The sequence below is a fragment of the Rana temporaria genome, chromosome 3, assembly GCF_905171775.1.
Source record: "Rana temporaria chromosome 3, aRanTem1.1, whole genome shotgun sequence".
NCBI classification, from domain to species: domain Eukaryota; kingdom Metazoa; phylum Chordata; class Amphibia; order Anura; family Ranidae; genus Rana; species Rana temporaria.
In genome coordinates, this window is record NC_053491.1 from 361,428,569 (window position 1) to 361,444,173 (window position 15,605).

Consider the following 15,605-nt stretch of genomic DNA (forward strand, 5'->3'; position numbering starts at 1 on the left):
GAAGGTGCGGCTGCTTGTTGGACTGCTGCCAGTTTTAACTGTAGTTCTGCGTTTACTAACATGTCCATCACTTTCAGCACCACATCCGGCGTTGGGCTCGGGCCGAACCACGCTAGCTTCTCTCTCATTAGCTTGTTGGTTGGTGACTCCTCCTGAATCACTGGTGTCTCCATCTCTTGTACCGCTGGCGTTGCTGCAATCCCGTTCTCCTGGTCTAGCTCCATTAATTCTGCTATGATGACCCGCTTGGTTTTGTTGCTAGCAATCCTTCCACGAACTTCCAGTAGTTCTTCCAGTGTATTTCTTTTAAGCAGGGTGTAGCAGCCTTCCATTCACTGTTCCCAGTGTCTGCTTGGAATCCGGGTGTAAAGGAGAGTAGAAGGGAAGATCCCGCTGCTGCCAACCAATTTGTGACGGTATCGGTATGATATCCCCGTCAACGTTCCCTTCTTCCCATAACGAAAATCACCCCAATAGTCCACGAGGAGGGATATCCCTGGAATCGCCCAGAAAGCCACACATGCCAAGCTTACTGCTGGAACAAGACACTTTATTGACACAAAAACTCAGCTTATATGTGGTTACAGCCTGTTAGGAACGCCCCCCTCACACAGTGGGGTTTCCCATACAGATTATAGGAGACAAGTCGGAGCCGACCCTGCAGACACGTTTCTTTAGATAAAGACATCAGTGGAGTTAAATACTAGTTGTAACAGCCTGACCACAATGAAGCAATCAGAATAATTAACATGAGCCACTTATCTAATCATTGTAAACAGTAAGGCGGTCTCCTTCCCACACACAATAAATCAATTACCATTTGAACTAGGGAGCTGGCTGAGGAAGGGTCATTAACATGTCAATAGCTTGTAATACATGAATCCATTTACCTCTAACCCACAATTTAACCAAGCAGGGAGATTTACACTGACATATCCTTCACAAGGAGATATTCTCTATACCTACAAGTAAGCCTTATTATAGGCTTACCTGTAGGTAAAAGTTTAAAAAATGGCTTTACAACCACTTTAACATAATTTGCTCCTTCTATTCCTGGGATTTTTACTATTTCCAGGACTGGTACAGCAGTAAAAAGCTAGCGTATGTAAATAGGATTTTTTTTACTACAGTCCTTATTTGCAGGGCATGAAAAAAGAGGCAGATGCATGACAAGCCAAGGGCATCAAGTATATCTGACAGTCTACAAATATGTCATATAAAAATCATTCAAGTAATTGGTGTCAGCAAATGTGATATAGGTGGCATAATATATACAGTAAGGGCTATTGTGAGGTAAAAAACGTCAAAAGACTCTTGAATAAGCTGATAAGTGGCAAATGTTGATGATGCCCCATCTGTATCTATACCCCTATTCATTGACATTAAAGGAACACTTTGAAAACATATCAGATCTCAACGGGCAAAAATCTCATGCTGGATATCTATACTGATATGGACTGGGTAATATGTTTGGAATGAAAGGATGGCATAATCTTTGATGGAAATGAAAATGATCCACCTATAGAGGGCTGAATTCAAAGACACCCCAAAAATCAAAGTGAAAAAATTATACAGCAAGCTAGTCCATTTTGCTGAAATTTCATTGCAACAACTCAAAATGGTCCTCAGTAGTTTGTATGGTCCCCAAGTGCTTGTATGCATGCCTGACATCAGGCCATGCACCTAATGAGACGACGGATGGTGTCCTGGGGTATTTCCTCCCAGATCTGGACCAGAGCATCACTGAGCTCCTGAACAGACTGAGGTGCACCCTGGCGGCACCGGATGGACCGAAACATAATGTCCCAGGGGTGTTCTTTTAGATTTAGGTCAGGTGAGTGTGGGGGCCATTCAATGGTATCAATTTCTTCATCCTCCAGGAACTGGCTGCATGCTTTCGCCACATGAGGCCGGGCATTGTCGTGCACCAGGAGGAACCCAGGACCCACTGCACCAGCGTATCAATGGGTCCAAGGATTTCATCCCGATACCTAATGGCAGTCAGGGTGTACCTGCATGGATATGCCTCCTCAGACTATCACTGACCCACCACCAAACCGGTCATGGTGAACGATGTTACAGGCAGCATAATGTTCTCCGCGGCTTCTCCAGACCCTTTCATGTCTGTCACATATGCTCAGGGTAAACCTGCTCTCATCTGTGAAAAGCATGGGGCACCAGTGGCGGACCTGCCAATTCTGGTGTTCAATGGAAAATGCCAGTCGAGCTCCACAGTGTCCGGCAGTGAGCACAGAGCACACTAGAGGACGTTGGGCCCTCGGGCCACTCCCATGAAGTCTGTTTCTGATTGTTTGGTCAGAGACATTCACACCAGTGGTCTGCTGGAGGTCATTTTGTAGGGCTCTGGCAGTGCTCATCCTGTTCCTCCTTGCACAAAGGAGCAGATACCGGTCCTGCTGATTGGTTAAGGAGCTTCTACGGCCTAGAGTAACTGCCTGTCTCCTGGAATCTCCTCCATGCTCTTGAGACTGTGCTGGGAGACGCGGCAAACCTTCTGGCAATGACACGTATTGATGTGCCATCCTGGAGGAGTTGGACTGCCTGTGCAACCTTTATAGGGTCCAAGTATCGTCTTGTGCTACTAGTAGTGACACTGACCCTAGCCAAATGCAAAACTAGTGAAAAACAGTCAGAAAAGATGAGTAGGGGAAAAAAATTCAGATACCTCCTGAAAAACCATTCCTGTTTTGGAAGTCGTCTCATTGTTGCCCATCTAGTGCACCTGTTGTTTATTTCAAGTAACAGAAAAGCAGCTGAAACTGATTAACAACCCCCTTTGTATACACCCCTCCCCCTCTGCTACTTAACTGACCAGATCAATATCCCAGGAGTTCTGATTCAATAGTGTTCCTTTAATTTCTTTGAGCAGAATATATATCAGGACAGACTGACCTCTCCTCTCCTCCTCCTAATACACAAACATCAGGACACACTGACCTCTCCTCCTCCTAATACACAGACATCAGGACACACTGACCTCTCCTCTCCTAATACACAGACATCAGGACACACTGACCTCTCCTCTCCTCCTAATACACAGACATCAGGCTAATTGGCCTTTACAATGTTTTGCAGTGGTGTAAGAGTTAATGGTGGCCCCCGTTCCCCCCGTAGATTAGGGGGACAGTGTGCAGTGCCCCCCCCCCCTTTTGAAATGAGAAGGCCAGATTAAGGTTTGAGCCGTATTCTGCCAGGAGATTATGCCCCAGGCAGGAAATTAAACCTGCACTATCAGAGGGTGGTCTCAGCACTGAGCGCAGTTCCTTCACATGTCTCACAGACTGTAAGCAGACAAGATCGCCGTGTATCACCGACCTGCAGATCGCCCTCTCTGACCTCTCCGCAGGGATCTCAACACAGGTAAAATTCCCAGCTCTCCTAAATTATAATCCACATCCCTCCATGTTACCAAGAGAATCTTGTTTGTATTTATTTATTTTTTCTTAAGCGTTGAGATGGTACTTGGACTGTTCACGTCCATCCTTGCCCCCCGGAGTTTACTATTTTGATAAAAGATAAGCCTACACACATTGGCAATTTATGGTGGAACGTGTTTTATACTGTGAGCTGAAGGCAGAGCAAAACAGAAGGATACTAAAACACGGGGAGAAACGCCAAACTCATCTAATTGTAACCCTGGTGGGAAATAAAAGGGGATCTCATAGCTCACGGTGCTGTCAGTGTTACATTGTAATTCAGGACTTAAATGTCACAATAGATTTATTTCAGATTGTGCACTGGACAACAAAATCCCTAAAATTTGTGTTTGTTTTTAAAACAAGATTTGTTTTTTTATTAGTCAAATTGTATTTATTTGTTGTAGTGTTTAATTTAACAATTAACTATTTCAGTGCAGGCAACCTACTCAACCTCCTATCTTCCTCTTGGTTTTGGAGAAACAACTTTGTGAAGTGCAATTTCTACAAACTTTATTTCAGTCGCTCAGTAAAGATTTTTTGAAGCCCTTCAAACAATAACAACATTCATGTTCAAAAGGATGAATGATGCAAATTTCCACATTCTAGATGACATCCACATTCTGCTTTTCTACACGTCACATACAAGGAACACGTTGTGGACCTGAGAAAAGTGCCTCAAAGTATCTTTGTTCATATTTGCTGTACTGTGCATGTTGCTTTCACCAACAATGTCCAACAGAGCTAGCAATAACATTTTACAGAAACAACTGAGAACTGTCCATGGTACTCTCTTTTATTTGCACTAACATACAATTTTTCAGGACAAGCTTTAAAGGGGTTGTAAAGGTACAATTTTTGTTTCTAAAAAGCTTCCTTTACCTTAGTGCAGTCCTCCTTCACTTACCTCATCCTTTTGCTTATAAATGTCCTTATTTCTTCTGAAGCCTCGTACACACGACCGAGGTACTCGACGGGCGAAACACATAGTTTTCCTCCTCGAGTTCCTTGTTAGGCTGTCAAGGAACTCGACCAGGCAAGTTTCCCCATTCCCGTTGAGGAAATAGAGAACTTGCTCTCTTTTTGGCTCGTCGAGTTTCTCGACAGTTTTCTTGACGAAAATGTACACACGACCGGTTTCCTCGGCAAAAAAAATATCTCCCAGCAAGTTTCTTGCTGGTTTTTGTGTGTACGAGGCCTGAGAAATCCTCCCCTCCTGTTCTTCTGTCTGTAACTCCACACAGTAAGGCAAGGCTTTCTCCCTGGTGTGGAGTGTCGTGCTCGCCCCCTCCCTTGGACTACAGGAAAGTCAGGACGCCCACTAACACACAGCTCCTTTCTCTATCTGCAACGTAGCGAGCGTCCTGACTCTCCTGCAGTCCAAGGGAGGGGACGAGCACAACACTCCACACCAGGGAGAAAGCCTTGCATTACTGTGTGTAGTTACAGACAGAAGAACAGGAAGTGAGGATTTCTCAGAAGAAATAAGGACATTTAAAAGCAAAATGGAAGGATGAGGTAAGTGAAGGAGGACTGCACTAAGGTAAAGGAAGCTATTTAGGAAAAAAAAAATTGTACCTTTACAATTCCTCCCACCCAAAATTGAAGATAATTAAAGTATTAAAAAAAAAATGACCTTTACTCATATAAAAAAACAAAAACAATCAGTCAGATGATTTTAAAGCGGAGAAAGGAAATCCACTTTTATTTTTTTAGGCAGGACTCCAAGTTTTCCTTTAGTCTCGCAGAGCTGTGCAGGCTCCTCTCCAGTGCTAAAGGTGCTTACTCTGATTCCACCGCACACTGTGAGCTCCTCACAATGTGCATTAGAAGTTATAGCAAGTCAACAGAGCCCACCTTATTTCCTGGCTGGAGGACATGTAGCATGGGTGCTCAACATGTGGCCCTCAAGTTGTTGAAGAACTACAAGTCCCATGAGGCATTGCAAGGCTGACAGTTACAAGCATGACTCCCACAGGGAGAGGCATGATGGGAATTGCTCAACCACAGGTTGAGCACCCATGACATATAGCATCATCTAGCTCTTTGCTCCTCAGCCTGACTGTCTCTTGCCTGACCCTTTCATTTATTGGATTTGAGTCCTTTCAATAACCGAGGGCTGACAGTTTGAGAAAAGCAATGAGGTGGGGGAGTGTGATGTTTTCAGGAAGTTATGTACAGCAGCACCCTGCCACCCTGTCCCACCAGCCATGATCTGCCTGCACTGCATATAGAAGCAAAGAGACCCAATGATGACATCACTGGGCCTGAAAAAAGGTATTGAATAAAAATGGAAAGGTTTCATTTAAACAGTTCTTTATCATGTTGAGGTGGGAGGAAGCAGTGAAAGCAAAATATAAGCAGATTAAACTTCCATACACCATGAAACGTTCACAGTCTATGGTCCTGTCATCCGAAAATTGCTGCAGCACAGCCAATAAGTGATAACCATAAACAGGAGCATAAATTAATTGGTAATTTGTTTTGCAATCCCCTCCGTGGTCACACAACGGTTAAGTTTTGCTGCATTTCACTTAACTAGATGACTGAATATTTTTTTTTTTTGGCAAACAAAAAACAAATATATAAGCAGATTAGTTCCCTCAAAAACTGAGCAAATAACTACTTTTTTAATCTCATAAAGTGCCGTATGTGTAAAATGTCGCCACCAGCTGCGCCAAGTTACATGTTAGCGAAAGCCTGCCATGTTTTCTGTGCCTACCTACTGAGTGAGCGCAGCAATTATATACTTACAGCTGTACACATGTGGGTGTGCACATACTGGAAGATACTGCCGAGAGGAGTAAATACATAGAGTTGTATTCTAAAGTCTTCTATTCAACAAGCTGCTGGAAATTCATGTTTGAAATGTTGCAAGTGGAAATATCAAAGCAAACTTAAATATTTTTTATGCAAATGATGACCAGGAAGGGTTCATTTTTTTTCTTCACTGTCTATGTCCCCTTGGGGAGATTTCCTTATACATTCCGTCCTAGAGACAAAACAAGAAGTAAAAGGAAACCACCAGGCTGGGTTCACACTAGAACACGCCGCGGCTCACACATTTTTGGCTGAATTTGGACCTAAAAAGCCAAACCCCCACCCGCCCCCCCTCATTCATTTTTGGGCTAAAAAGCACATGCATTAGGTGTGTTGGAGTACCATTCAAAGTCAAATCCACGACACACTACACTGTGGTTCATGCATTACCACTAGAGCTGCACGATTCTGGCTAAAATGAGAATCACGATTTTTTTGCTTAGACGATAGATCACAATTCTCGCTGCGTAACATCATCTTTCACATAAAAACCCCCCAAAAAAGGGCTAACTTTATTGTTTATTTTTTTATTCATTGAAGTGTATTTTCCCCCCAAAAATTGCATTTGAAAGACCGCTGGGCTAATACAGTGTGACATAAAATATTGCAGCAATTGCCATTTTATTCCCTAGGGTCTCTACTAAAATATATATAATGTTGGGGGGTTCCAAGTAATTTTCTAGCAAAAAATATTGATTTTTAACTTAAAGCGGTTGTAAACCCCGCAGCGGGTTTTTTTTTTTTACACACCTTTTACTTACCTTGGAACGAGGTGTGGGGAACTTACCTGGTCCACGCCGAGGGAAATGTCATCTTGCCTCGGCGTGTCTTCCGGGTATTGCCGCTCCAGCGCTGTGATTGGCTGAAGCGGCGATGTCGTCACTCCCGCGCATGCCCCGCGCATGTGCGTGGGAGACTTCATTCCGGCAAGGTCCGGCGGCTGCCGGGCCTTTAGCCGAGGATCCGCTCTGCGCATGCTCCACTGCAATCAGCAGCGCATTGCGAGGGGAATATCTCCTAAACCATACAGGTTTAGGAGATATTCTTTATACCTACAGGTAAGCCTCATTATAGGCTTACCTGTAGGTAAAAGTGGTAGTACAGAGTTTATTACCACTTTAAGAAACAAGTGTCAGAAAGAGATTTGGACTTTAAGTGGTTAAACTTCCTGCATTTACACACAGATTTGCTCTAAGAAGGAAGTTTGTTAAAATGTTTCATGTTGTTACAAACTTGGCAGATTTTTTTCTTTACACAAAGAAGTTTATTCCTTTGATCTAAGAAGGAAGCGTTAGTTACAATGTTTCCTGTTAAGAACTTGGCAGACTGCCCGATATTTTCTTTTGAGAGCTGAGTGAGCAGATAAAGTCTTTCCACTTGTTATATGAAAGAATCGGCAAACTCTGCATTGGAGATCGTCAGGGGGGTGGAATTGGTCAGAGATGTGCGACTTCCAGGACTGATGGACCGTTTTCATCGGACCAAACTGATCGTGTGTAGGCCCCATCGGTTATTTATCCATGGGTTAAAAAAAAAGCAATCTCGTTTTAAATTTAACAGATGGATACCTAACCAATAGAAAAAAAAATGATCGTTAGTAGGCATGACCATCGGTTAAAAATCCACACATGCTCAGAATCAAGTTGACGCATGCTTGGAAGCATTGAACTTAGTTTTTTTCAGCACGTCGTTGTGTTTTACGTCACTGACACAATCGTTTTTTTAACCAATGGTGTGTAGGCACGACTGACCTTCAGTCAGCTTCATCGGTTAACCGATGAAAACGGTCCATCAGATCGTTCTCATCGGATGGACCGATCGTGTGTACGCAGCATAACATTGATCTGCCTCACATCTATCTGGGCCCATTTTCTATCCCAAAACGATCTATCTATCTAAAAACTATCTTCTATCTATCTATCTATCTATCTATCTATCTATCTATCTATCTCACATCTATCTGGGCCCATTTTCTATCCCAAAACTATGGGCCAGATTCACAGTCAGCTTACGCCGACGTATCTGTTGATACGCCGCGTAAATTCTGTGATGCGCCGTCGTATCTATGCGCCGTATTCAGGGAACAAGATACGCCTGAATTTTGCCAAGATATGACCGACGTAAGTCTCCTATGCCGTCGTATCTTGGGTGCATATTTACGCTGGCTGCAAGGGGCGCTTCTGTAGATTTACGCATCGAATATGCAAATGACCTAGATACGCCGATTCATGAACATACTTGTGCCCGTCGGATTTAGCTACGCCGTTTACGTAAGGCTTACGTCCGGCGTAAAGTTACCCCTGCTATATGAGGCGCAGCCAATGCTAAGGTATGGACGACGGAACAGCCGTCAGATTTTACGTCGTTTACGTAAGTGGTATGTGAATGGGTCTACGTTACGTTCACATCGTTGCAATTGAGCCGTCGCATCTTAGGGCGTAAATTCGACGTGATTCTGAGCATGCGCGCGCATGCGCCATTCGTTCGGCACTTCATTTACATGGGGTCACGATTAATTTCAATACAACACGCCCACTACCAGCCGAATTTGAATTAGGTGGAGTTACGCCGGCCCATTTACGCTATGCCGCCGTAACTTAGGGAGCAAGTGCTTTGTGAATACTGTACTTGCCTCTCTATGTTACGTCGGCGTAGCGCATATGAGATGCGCTACATCCGCACAGAGATACGCCAATCTCTGTGAATCTGGCCCTATCTATCTAAAAACTATGTCATATCTATCTATTTCATCTATCTGGGCCCATTTTCTATCCCAAACCATCTATCTATCCATCCCACGTTGAACTGCCTCACATCTACCTGGGCCCATTTACATTTCTGTACTGCGTTAACGCATGTGCAATATGTCACACATTAACATGGATTGCATTAAGGCAGGCGATCGAAATCAATGGGCTTCCGAAGTACAAAAAACATTCCAAATATCAGACACGTCACAAAATTACTGCCACGCCCCACTACAGTGCATTGCCAGGTATTGCAGTGCGTTACAATGCATGTGAGTTGCCTTATTGGATGGGGTGCTATTTATACCGTATGGCACTGCAATACGTCAAAGCATGTATTACACATTGTTGTGATGTAGAGATATAAATCAATCCTCTATCTTTTATATTACAGGTTTTTATATAGCAATATATATATATATATATATATATATATATATATATATATATATATATATATATATATATCAATGTGTGGCTTTATATTAATATTGTACATTAACATCAGTTCCTGCCCTCAAGGCGCTAGATCTCATGAATAGATCTTAGGACCAATTTTAGACAGGAGCCAATTAAGCTACCAGCATGTCTTTGGAGTGTGGGAGGAAAGGCATGCATCATATGGAGAACATGTAAACTCCATGCAGGTAGTGTCATAGTTGGGGTTTAAATCGATGACCCTAGTGCTGCAGGGCAGGAGTGCTAAGCACTAAGCCACCGTGCTGTCCATTCATCTTATAGATACAATAACATTTTATTTTACTTACTATGTAATTTGGCCAGTGGTGTGCAATGTGTAGCATAAAACTAAATCTTCTCTATACAGCATGAATCTGTACAGCAATACCTAAACTTCCTTATTGTTTTCCAGTGAGCACATACATAAATCTATTTAGCTGGGACTGGATGTGGATACAGTGACAGAGAGAATCTTGCAGTACATTAGCCCCCCGTTGCCCGCTGTGCCTCTGTAGGGGTTGTGTGTGCGTGAGTACATTGCTAATTGGTTTTATTGAGCTATGCCTGTAGGTTCCTGTGTTATGTAGGTCACCTCTGCCCTTGTGAGACGCACTGTGCTTGGGGGGGGGACAGAAGAGGGGGCAGTTAGACCTGCAGCATATGTAGCTGGGGCACCGGCGATCCGCAAGCCCCCAAACCAACACGTGTCCCTCAGTGACCTCAAATCAGCTGCTTCCTGTCTTGTGCAGCAGTAATGATAATGTGATGTAGCGAGGCGAGGGGACAGAAGTGACAATGCTGCAACAGAGGATGAAAATTCAGGAAAAGGATCCCACAGGACTCAACGATCGGACGGGGTGAGCACCCAAGTGGGCAAGTAATCTGGGGCAAGATCATATATTTCCCCATTTATCTTGAAATCGCTCCCTTCCCCTGTACAAATGTGTCAACTTTCAACCAAAAGTTGGTACACCCCTCACATTTTTGTAAATAATTTATTATATCTTTTCATGTGACAACACTGCAGACATTACACTTTGCTACAATGTAAAGTAGTGATTGTACAGCTTGTATAACAGTGTAAATTTTCTGTCACCTCAAAATAACTCAACATGCAGCCATTCATGTCTAAACCGCTGGCAACAAAAGTGAGTACACTCCTAAATGAAAATGTCCAGATTGGGCCCAAAGTGCCAATATTTTGTTCGGCACCAATATTTTTCAGCACTGCCTTAACCCTCTTGGGCATGGAGTTCATTAGAGCTTCAGAGGTTGCCACTGGAGTCCTCTTCCACTCCTCCATGATGACATCACAGAGCTGGTGGATGTTAGAGACCTTGCTCTCCTCCACCTTCCATTTGAGGATGCCCCACAGATGCTCAATAGTGTTTAGGTCTGGAGACATTCTTGGCCAGTCCATCACCTTTACCCTCAGCTTCTTTGTTTTTTTTTAAAGTAGACAGTCCAGTGCAGAAAATTAACCAACAAAGTATCTGAGATATATGAGAATTCAGCACGTGTGTAAGAATGAATTTTGTTTTTAGGTGGAGTATTCCTAAAAAGTGGCTTTTTTTGCAGCATACCATTCTGTTATTGATGTTGCCTGCTGCAGGTTTCTGTAGATACTGGAAAATGCATCTTTTACTCGTGCACAGGCATATTTACATGTAATGCCCATACACACGATCGGACCTTTGTCCGACCAAATTCACATCGGAATTCCGGCGGAATTCCATCGGAGGAAAAAAAGAACATGTTCTCTATGTAAACTCAGACGGAATTCCTCAGAATATCCGATGGAAAAACTCCGATGGGCATACACACGGTCGAAATTTCTGATGGAAAAAGTCAGTCGGACTTTTTTCATCTGAGAATTCCGATCGTGTGTACGAGGCATAAGGCTGCAAAAAGTTCACTAACCCAAAGGGAGCAATCAGCTATTTATTTCATTCAAGGCTGGTACTGTGATTGGCTATAGTGGGTAAATGTGCTTTTTCATGTTGTGATCTGATTTATCTAATAGATACTTGCTTCCAACAAATCCTTGTAATCACCAGATCAGCTCTAATATGGTGGAGAAGCAAAAGCCAACCCTAACCATAGTGCTAACGTTACCACTAACCTGCTAACACTAATCCCAGCACTAACCTTATAGCTAACACAAACTCTAATGCCAACATTAGCCCTCCTATAGCTAACAGGAACCCTAATGCTAACATTAATTCTAACTCTAACACGAAAGCCAACACTAACGCTAATGCTAACATTACCCCTACTATACCTTACATTAGCCCTGATGCTAACACTATAATGGCCCTAACACTAATCATAGCTCTAACACTAATGCAAATGCTAATATTAACCCTGAAGCGGACACTAATCCTTACACTATAGCTAACACTAACTATAATGCTAACATTAACCCTCCTATAGCTAACATTAGCCCTAATGCTAACACTAATCATAGCCCTAACACTAAACACATATGCTAACATTAACCCTGAAGTGAAAAGATGATCCTGGACTGCAAAGTATCCAAAAAATCATGCAAAGCAACAATCAATGGTGAGAAGTGGACATACAGGGACTAATGGCTGACGCGTTTCACATCTTGGATAGATGCTTATAAACAGCTAAGAGTAAGCATATATCCAAGATGTGAAATGTGTTAGCCATTTGTCCCTGTATGTCCACTTCTTACCATTGATTGTTGCTTTGCATGATTTTTTGGATACTTTGCAGTTTTGGATTTTATCCTTTGCCTTTTTTCCAATAAACATCGCCTATCAGAGTGCGGCAGTCCAGGATCATCTTTTCTCCTCACAGAGCCTGCACCTGTCAGTGCATCAGGGCGGGAGCGTAGCATAGGTGCTTGTAGGGTTTGGAGCGGTACTTTCCTCATTAACCCTGAAGTGGACACTAATCCTAACCCCAACACTAACCCTAAAACTAACCCCAATGCAAAAACGTACCCAATACTAACCCTGACGCCATTAACCCTTAATCAAAAAAAGCCACATGGACACCATGCTAGTACCAATATGGTCATCACATGTGTTATTTAATAAACAAAGGGTCAGGTTTTGCATCAGGGTTTGCATAGATTAGCTAGATTCACGGAATCTGCGCCGACCTAAGTTTAAGTGTATTCTCAAACAGAGATACACTAAAACCTATCTAAGATACCACGGCTTGCGCCGTCCTAACTTAGGGTGCAATATTTAAGCTGGCCGCTAGGTGGCGCTTCCATTGCAGTCGGCGTAGAATATGTAAATCACTAGATACGCTTATTCACGAACGTACGCCCGGGCGACGCAGTACAGATACGCCGTTTACGTAACGCTTTATCAGGCCTAAAGTTATTCCATCAAATAGTTGGAATAGTAATGTTAAAGTATGGCCGCCGTTCCCGCTTCGAAATTCGAAAATTTTACGTCGTTTGCGTAAGTCGTCCGTGAATAGGGATTTACGTAATTTACGTCCACGTCGAAACCAATAGGCCCGTGCAGCAAACGTTGCTGCAATGCACACTGTGAAATGTAGGCGGACGGCGCATGCGCCGTTCCAAAAAAACGTCAATCACGTCAGGTCAAACCAAATTATCATAAAACACGCCTCCGTATCGTAACTTACGGCATTTACGCTACGCCGCCGTAAGTTAGGAGGCAAGTACTTTGAGAATACAGACTTAAGGCGGCGTAGCGTAAATACGATACGCTACGCCGCCTTAATGTTGCGCGCCCCTACCTGAATCTAGCTATATGTTCCTTAGTATATAACACCATGTTCCAAGCTCTAAAGCTCTGTACACACGCTCGGTTTTCACAGCGGTAAAATTTCTCCTGTGAAAACCGAGGGGAAAGTTGAGAACACGGAAAGAAAACTGCCATGGAGCTTTGGCCGGGAATCCCGGCCGTGTGTATGCTCCATGGGCACTGTTTCGCAGTGTTTCCCATAGAGTATTAGTAAATCTGCCGGAAAAAAAAGACGCCGGGAATCCCGACAAGAAAATAGAGAGCAGTCCCATTTTGGATGGAATTGCATTGTGTGCATTGTCTAGATATCAGCTGAAACCCAAGCAGGCAGAATGTTTTTGGAGAACATTTTTTTCTTCACTCATAAGAATAAAGCAGATTTTCCTTTTAAATATTTATAAGGATTTTGGGTTCTGCCCAGCAATCTGAAGAACGTTCAGCAAGCTCCCGCACGCTGGCAGATACAGGGTAAACCGGAGGACTGCCACAATCTGCTTGCAGCCTGCCAGTCATCCGATAATCCCAGATTTGTGGTACCAGCCATATTTTTATATTAGAGCATCTTGTGTGGGGATTGAGGACTTTCACAAAAAGCTGATGACATAACATCTTAAAGAGAACCTGTCAGCTCCATCACAAGTGACAGCGGCACCTACTGAAGCAATAGGCCAACTCCAGAAGTCAGCTACCTGTGGCCAGGACTTAACAGTTTTTCCTCCAAACTGAAAGAAATACGTCATTTTAAAAAATTAAATTTTTTTAAACTAGAATTACCATTATAGCTTAAAACGTATCTGGAAATGGTGGTTAAAATGCCCCTAGCGTTGGTTATGCATTTTCATGTTAAATGCAGCATGCTAGTAATGTGTCACTTTTAGTTTATTTTGCAGTGCTCCCCCTGCCAATGTATTAAACCTGCTTTTATTTCCAGAAAGATGGTGCCATTTTTGTGAAGGCATCACCCAAGGTCATCATCTACTTTCTGGGGTGAGATGCCAGCTCAGAAATGACACAATCATGTAAATCCTGGGGCCGCTGCTTTCACAAATGTCTGACACAAATGAGCCCCTGCTGCAGCCTTTGTGACTTGCTACAAAGTACAATGTTGGAGTCGGTTAACTGGGGGAGAGGAGACTGAGGAAATACTTGCTCCTCTTTGCAGCAGACTGATGTCATTATTTCAGCCTAGGCAAAGTCACCAAAATGGAGCTCAAGGAGGACTTTTCCTTTTTAGTGATAAAAGGTGACGCTTTTCTAAAAAAATGACACTGTTGCTGTATATTTGGATATTTCAGAAATTCCTGTAGACTTACAAAGTTACTTGAAGGAGAAGTACAGCCAAAACGCGTAGTTCCTGCACTCCTGTGACCTGTTCTCAGCAGACGGTGGACTAAAGCCCGCTGTCGGCTGATGTCACTGAGTCGGTCCAGCCTGGGAAAAGATTGCAACAATATGGTCGGGATCTGCCCACAACCCTGGACCGGCACCCGGCTCAGCCTTTCAGCGAGTGGCTAAGAGCCTAAGCCAGCCACTTCAGCCCCCTCCACAGCCCAGCGCTCCAGGGAGCACTGGACGAGAGAGCCGATGACTGATCGTCACCGGCTCTCTGCTCATGGAGCTCTGAGAACTGAGTGATCAGCGGCCTTGGATTGCTCAGTTCTCAGTCTTAAAGCCAGCGGGGGACTGATGCAGTATCTACCTAGGCAAGTAGGATTTAAAAAAAATGCAGAACTTCTCTTTCAAGGTTCTATATTTAAGCATAGCTCTCCATCAATACAAATATGCTGCAATCCAATCAAAAGGTTTTCCATTTAAGCCAATATTAGTGATATAATTACTGTATTTTATGACCTCAATGTGGTGCCACAGTTTTTTTGGACCACGTGCGATGAGCATGTATGATTGGATGAAATGGCAAATATTTTTTTTTCTTAGGAAGGCAGTCAGAAAAAGACGAATCAAAGGACTGCAGTAAACAATTAAAGTGTCTAAAATGCAAAACAAAATGTAAGTTGTATGTTATAAAAAAAATGTAGATAGCATCTTTTTTGGGTTCTTAGATGTGGTGGCTGCATTCATTTTCTTTGCTCAGGTATTTTTTTCCTTTATATTTTCCTGCCATAAACACAGGATAGAGTAACTGTATATATGGAGGAGCAGCATTGTCACTGTAGGCTGCTCTTCTTATCTGGACTACAACCCCTCCCCCATCTCCAATACATAGAGGGGAGATGTTTGTAGATGACAGAAGATAGCTGTGAATGCTGATAAAAAATTCTAAGATTTCAGTTCAGTGCACAGGAAGTTAGGAGGACATTGGATTTCTGGCAGTATCAATTTCTGTTTTTCTGTACTTAGCCTGAAAAAAAGAAAACTATAGCAGCCAT

The 15,605-nt window shown here is 43.2% G+C and overlaps 2 protein-coding genes across 7 annotated transcripts in view; one reads left to right on the forward strand and one right to left on the reverse strand.

Moving 5' to 3' along the window:
• CACNA2D4 (calcium voltage-gated channel auxiliary subunit alpha2delta 4) overlaps nucleotides 1-15,605 on the reverse strand; it is a 355,329-nt gene that overhangs the window by 97,419 nt on the left and 242,305 nt on the right. The gene's annotated exons all lie outside the window — the stretch shown is intronic.
• LRTM2 (leucine rich repeats and transmembrane domains 2) overlaps nucleotides 1-15,605 on the forward strand; it is a 93,055-nt gene that overhangs the window by 39,344 nt on the left and 38,106 nt on the right. The window contains exon 1 of one of the 2 annotated variants that reach the window (XM_040345317.1): nucleotides 15,134-15,225. The exons of the other annotated variant lie outside the window; for it this stretch is intronic. The gene's annotated coding sequence lies outside the window, so the exon portion shown is untranslated. Of the gene's footprint in view, nucleotides 1-15,133; nucleotides 15,226-15,605 lie in introns of those variants that run through there. 2 annotated transcript variants of the gene reach the window in all.